Source organism: Rhineura floridana, chromosome 1, assembly GCF_030035675.1.
Source record: "Rhineura floridana isolate rRhiFlo1 chromosome 1, rRhiFlo1.hap2, whole genome shotgun sequence".
Lineage (NCBI taxonomy): Eukaryota > Metazoa > Chordata > Lepidosauria > Squamata > Rhineuridae > Rhineura > Rhineura floridana.
Genome location: NC_084480.1, coordinates 248,695,722 through 248,702,497, shown reverse-complemented (window position 1 = coordinate 248,702,497; position 6,776 = coordinate 248,695,722).

The window sequence follows — 6,776 nt, the reverse complement described above, 5'->3', positions numbered from 1 at the left end:
CAAAGCTGAGTCCAGGAGCACACCCAAACTGCGAACCTGTGTCTTCAGGGGGAGTGTAACCCCATCCAGCACAGGCTGAATCCCTATTCCCTGATTTGCCTTTTGACTAACCAGGAGCACCTTTGTCTTGTCTGGATTTAATTTCAATTTGTTCGCCCTCATCCAGTCCATCACTGATGCCAGGCACCAGTTCAGGACCAGGACAGCTTCTTTGGCTTTAGGTGGAAAGGAGAAATAGAGTTGGGCATCATCCGCATACTGATGACACCGAACCCCAAACCCCCGGACAACCTCACCCAGCGGTTTCATGTAGATGTTAAATAACATGGGGGACAAAACTGTGCCCTGAGGGACCCCATATGTCAATGGCCAAGGAGTCAAGCAGGAATCCCCCAGCACCACCTTCTGGGTTCGTCCCTCCAGGAAGGAGCTGAGCCACCACAACACAGTGCCCCCAAGTCCCTTCTCAGCAAGGCGGCCCAGAAGGATACCATGATCGATGGTATCGAAAGCCACTGAGAGGTCCAGTAGAACCAACAGGGACACACTCCCCCTGTCCAGCTCTCTGCATAGGTCATCCACCAAGGCGACCAAAGCCGTCTCTGTCCCATAGCCGGGCCTGAAACCAGATTGAAATGGGTCAAGATAATCCATTTTATCCAAGAATCTCTGGAGCTGGGCAGCCACCACGCGCTCTATTACCTTACCCAGAAATGGAATGTTGGAGACTGGCCGATAATTACCCATTATAGAGGGATCCAGGGAGGGCTTTTTCAACAAAGGTCTTACAACTGCCTCTTTTAGGCACATTGGAATTCTGCCTTGTTGTAAAGAGGCATTACACTCCCCTCACCCAGTCAGCCAGTCCCCCTCTGGCACTCTTAGTGAGCCAGGAAGGGCAACGGTCTAGCAAACGTGGTGGCTCTCACCTCTCCAAGGATCTTGTCCACATCCTCGGGCTGTACAAATTGAAAAGAATCCATTGTTATTGGACAAGCAGGAGCCAAAGAAGTGCGCATGGCAAGAAACTCACCCTGTTCAGAAACCCAGCTGGCTAAAGATTCAAATCAACAACTTCTAGAGATCCACAGGCTGCAGTGCAAATGCTCATCAACCAGAGTAGATGCTGCAGGACCTCCGAGATCCAGACAAGCTTCTCCAGTGAAATGTAAGAGCTGTGGCAGATCCCAAGTATGGCATGCCTGCCGTTTCAGAAATGCACAGTGTCGGTATTGTCAAAAAGTTGGGCATATTGAGTGAGTATGCCAAGCCAAAGTGGAAGCAGCCCCCCCCAGAAGTGCAGCGGAAAGGAAAACACCATCAAGGACACAAAGCAGTACCACACACACTGTACAGAAGTTTTCCACATATGACAATGCAGAGGAGGTGATTAACCACATCAAGCAAGGGTTGCAGTACTCCGCCAATGTGAGGAAGGTGAAGGTGACAATCACCATCCAGGGCACTCCATGCACCATGGAAATTGATTCGGGCTCAGGTCATACTATCATCTCATTGGAAACCTACCAGCAAATATTTCCCTGTAGGGGCCTGTGATGCGTCCTTCCCTGGCTCTCCCTGTCAGGTTCCTACCTGCACGTGGCTACTGCCTGTCACTAGGCACCACCAGGGACTCCACCAGTCCGGACCGCTCTCTCTTATGGTTTCTCTCCCCGCTCTAGCACAGATCTCAACAGATCCCCCTGCTAGGCAACCACCAGTAACGTCCCAATACTAGTATTCCCAGAGACTCTGAATACTGGTATTGTTATTCTCTTCACCGCTGCCACCATTCGTTACAGTTCCCCTTCAGCCTTGGTCATTACCTTACCCTCCCTTCTGGTCTGTGAAACCCCAGCCAAGGATCAGGCCTTTGGTAAACCAAATTAAGTATTTATTACAGATAACAAAGCTAACAAGATTAACAAGATTTCTTCTTAAGGCACATAAGCATATGGTTTTACTCAATACTAATCTGAACTCCACCTCCCTCCTTCTCCACTCTCTCCTGGCAAACAACTCTCTCAAACCCCACCAAGCAATCCACTCTTTCTCTTCTCCCCCCCAGATTCCACTCTCACTTTTCCTTTTATACATTCAGCCATTTTAAACACTCAGCCAATCATCTCGCATTCTACTGCCCATTCACTCCCCCTCCTCTTTCACTCCACTTACCATGTATCTTCTAAAACAACAACACTTACCATATATACATTAATATAGGAACATCACAGGGCCCACAAATTGTCCCTTTCCTCTCCAGACTTACTACCAGGAAAATCAGATTCCAATAAAGAGTGTCTGTGAAGTTGAGGTGCATTACCAAACTTTCCATGGAACTTTACAGTTATTGGTTACTCAAGGACATTGCACCAGTCTCCTTGGCTTATACTGGTTTGAGCCATTGGTCATTGCTCTCACGGGGTCCACCAGATTGGTGAATCATTATGGGATAGCATCCTAAATTATTTCAAACCTGTTTTTGATAAAGGTCTTGGGAAATATAAGATTTAGCACTCTCACTTCCTCACTTGGATTAGACTAACCTCGGACAGATTATACCTCTTTATCTCCAAATACCTGACTAACAAGATACATCTTCACTCTCCCCCTAGAAGAGTATAATGTTGAGGCAAGAGTGTTCCATCAGGGGGGACTCCCCATCAGTGGTGAGGTTGTTCCATGAAGGAAAACTTAATTTTCACTCAGTGATCACCATTCATGATTCCTGCCCACCCATGTATTCAGGGGAGTGCTACAAGGGGAGACACCATGGGGTGGTCATATAGGGCTCCTGCATTCTACACTTACCCCTCACAGTTCCAATCACTTGTCTGGTGGAGAACTGAAACTAGGTGGACCTTCCTCACTAACAGGTGATCAAGACTGTCAGAGATGACATCACGAACTATCACTTGGGCAGAAACAGAGCTTGGAAAAGTTACTTTTTTGAACAACAACTCCCATCAGCCCATCCAGTGGCCATGCTGGCTGGGGCTGATGGGAGTTGTAGTTCAAAAAAGTAACTTTTCCAAGCTCTGGCCATAGGGCTTTGTACACCAAAACCAGAACCTTGAATTTGGCCTGGTAGCTAATGGGAAGCGATACCCTGCCCCAGTGAGCAGTTACACCATCACATTTTGCACTAGCTGCAGCTTCCGGACCAACCTCAAGGGCAGCTCCACATACAGCGCATTACCATAACCCAGCCTGAAGGTTACCAGTGCATGGACTACCGTGGTCAGGCTATCCCAGTCCAGAAACAGCTGCAGTTGTTTTACCAGCAGAAGCTGGTAAAAGGCACTCCTAGCCACAGACGTCACCTTGGCCTCTAGTAACAAAGATGGATCCAGGATCACCCACAGATTATGAACCTGCTCTTTCAGAGGGAGTATGACCAATTGATCAATTATCTGAACTGTGGAACCACCAACCCACAGTGCCTCCATCTAGGATTCAGAGTCAGTTTATTGGCCCTCATCCAGCCCACCACTCAGTCCAGGCAGCAGTCCAGGTGTTGCACAGCCTCTTCCAATTCAGATGTTACAGAGAAAGAGAGCTGGATATCAGCTAACTACTGACACTTCACCCCAAATCTTCTGAAGGCTGCTCCCAAGGACTTCATATAGATATTAAACAGCATTGGGGACAAGATGGTACCCTGCAGCACCCAACAGCACTACTGCCAGAGGGCTGAAAGACAATCACCCAATGCTGTTCTCTGAAAATGACATAGGAGATAGGATCGGAACTACTATAAAACTGTGCCACCGATACCCATCTCACCAAGTCGGCTCAGAAGGATATCATGGTCTATGATATCAAAAGCTGCTGAGAGATCAAGTAAGAATAACAGGGTCGCGCTCCCTCTATCCTTCTCCCAAAAGAGATCATCCATCAGTATGACTAAGGCCAATTCAGTCCCATAACCAGGTCTGAACCCAGATTGGAATGAGTAGAAATAATCTGTTTCATCCAAGAGTACTTGCAATTGCTGCGCCACAACCCTCTCATTCTCCTTCCCTAAAAGGGGAGTATTTGCGACTGGACTGGAATTCTCACAAACCATTGGAGCCAGGTTGGGCTTTTTAAGGAGCGGTTGGATCATAGCCTCTTTCAGTGTGGCTGGGATCATTCCCTCTCACAAAGATGTGTTGACCACACCCTGGATCCACTCGGTAATACCACCTCAGCAAGCTTTAATAAGCCAAGAAGGGCAAGGGTTGAGAGAACACATTGCTGGCCGCATCATCACAAGCACCTTTTCCATGTTATCAGGATGCATCAACTGAAACTGATCCGAAGAAGTTGTGTTGTATTGGACACCTCACTGGGGATTACAGTAGATGTAGATGGGACAGCAAGATTGCTATGCAGGCAAGCAACTTTACCCTCGAAGTGCTTTGTAAACAATTCACAGTGGGTTTCCGAAGGGTCTAAAACTCCATTTCCTGGAGTTGTTGTTAAGAGATCTCTGACAATAGGAAAAAGCTCCACTGGATGGCTATTTGAGGATGCAATGGAGGCAGAGAAGTGGGCCTTCTTCACCGCCCTCACTGCCACTCAGTAGGTGCAGTTATGATATTTTTCTCATGCCCAATGAGCCTTGCAACGTGTCTTTTGCCATTTGCATTCTAGCCATCATATATACACTTCTTCTGGCCCCTCCAGTCCAGCCCCGGCCAATTACACTGTCTAACTTAGAATTCTAAATCTGCAAGCACCAATCAGAATGTGCATACTTTCTATCCTTCTTTTGCATACTGAGAATTCTACCAAAAAGCTCTCAGTTAAGGTCCCCCAGTGACAGTTAAACCAATTTTCAATTGACTAGACAGGAGACTTCCCCCATCAAACAATTATTACAATGCAAATGACAGAATACACTATACCAGGTGTGGGGAACTTTCAGCCCTCCAGATATTGCTGAACTACAACTCTCATCATCCCTAGCTATTGGCCATGCTTTGTGCACACAGAACAGCTTTTGCCTTAGTTTAACTTGTTCTCATGTTTAACTTGATCTTCATCCCACAAAAAGGTAACTTCACACCCTATAGATCATTGAAAACATATTGGGCCAAGCAACAGAGCCACGAGGCCAGGTGCAGTGTGTATGTTGAACTTGCCATCTAACCTGAGCCAATATTGAGTCTGTTGATCAGTCCTTTGAGACTGGAAACACTGAACAAGATGAACTGATCCAAATTGGTTTTTCTTATATATACCAGTACAGTGGTATACTGTTTATTTTGTGCAAGAAAATTCTAACACAAATCCTAACAGCACAAACAACAAAGAAACAAAATTTTCATATATGTCAACAGGGCATTGTTGTCGCCTGCCAAAGCTGGCCTTGAACTTGGATGGAATCATCAATTTCTAAAGGGTAAGCTATTTCTTTTTATGGAGGAAAGACAGGAAGACACCAAGTTGCCATGAGAAATAAGTTTTCTTGGTAATCCTTAGGGGCCAACTGGAAAGTGGGGGGGGGAGGACTTTTCATTGCATGGTAGATTGTCCCTGTAAACTTTTGAGCACATTCCCAGGGACAGCACTTTAAAATAAAGACTTAATGTGTAGAGATGAAATATGACAGTGTGGGGACAAAATAAGTTACAGACATCAGGGAAATGTTTGGCTGTGTGATGTCATTTGCCTGTCGGTGATGCTTCAGAGAAACAGCTGCACAACATCTCCTCTGAACTAATTTGGACCAGCTACATCAAAAACAGGAGACATACAAGCCAGGACAAATGTTTTCCAAAGCACTTATGGTTTCTCATTCTCCACAACTGTCCAGAACAGTTCAAGTTTACTGACTTGCACACACTGCTAGGTGACAAGTGAGAAGCTTTTGTAGTCTCCAGACAAAAATCTAACTATGTTGTTATGTGGCCTACAACCTTTTAGATCTAAAAAAGATGTCTAATATAGAAGTGGGGGACTGTGATGTCCCTGTATATATATTACTGTAAATACAGTAAGTGCGGGTTTATTAGAGTATATGTGGTAAGTAGAATGAGTGAGACAGGGGAGTACATGGGCTGGAATGCTGGAGAATGTTGTATTATGATTGGCTGAGTGTTTGAGTGTCTGAAGGTATAAATGAGAGGATGACAGTTGAGAAGGGGGGTGATTAGTAGAGTTCTGTTGGTGGGAGTTCTGAGGGAGGTTGGAGTTGGTTTTGTGGGTTGGATTGGATTAGGCGGGTAGTGAGGCAGGTTATTGACGGCTAGAAACATAAAGAGTAACTCAACTTATGAAACCACACACTTGTTGACAATACCTTTAAGTAATCTGGTTATTCTCTGTGCATATAAATAAATATTTCTTGGTTTACCTAACGCCTGATCCTTGGCTGGGTTTACACAGACCAGAAGGGTGGGCAGGGCATATACCAAGGTTGGGAAACAGTATCAATGGTGGCAGCGGTGAAGAGATAGTATAACATCATCAGGTATCCACAGCAACCCAGGGCTGTATTCTTTATAAGCACAAAGATACAGGGGGGTTGTGGCCTGCAAGTGCACCCAAACACAAAGTAGCAATAAGCCAGAAGGAGACTAAGGCACAGTCTCAAGGCAATATTGTTTGTAGGGAGTGTCTGGTGGTGCTGCCTACCAGTGGGATCTTGAGAGATCTTTGCTAGAGCAGGTGAGAACCATTTAAAGACCAGGACCCTGAGGTGGGACCGTGACAAGGTGGTGACCACAGGTGGGATCCTAGCAGGTGGTGCCTGAGGTGGGATCCTGACAGATGGGGTCCTGACAGGG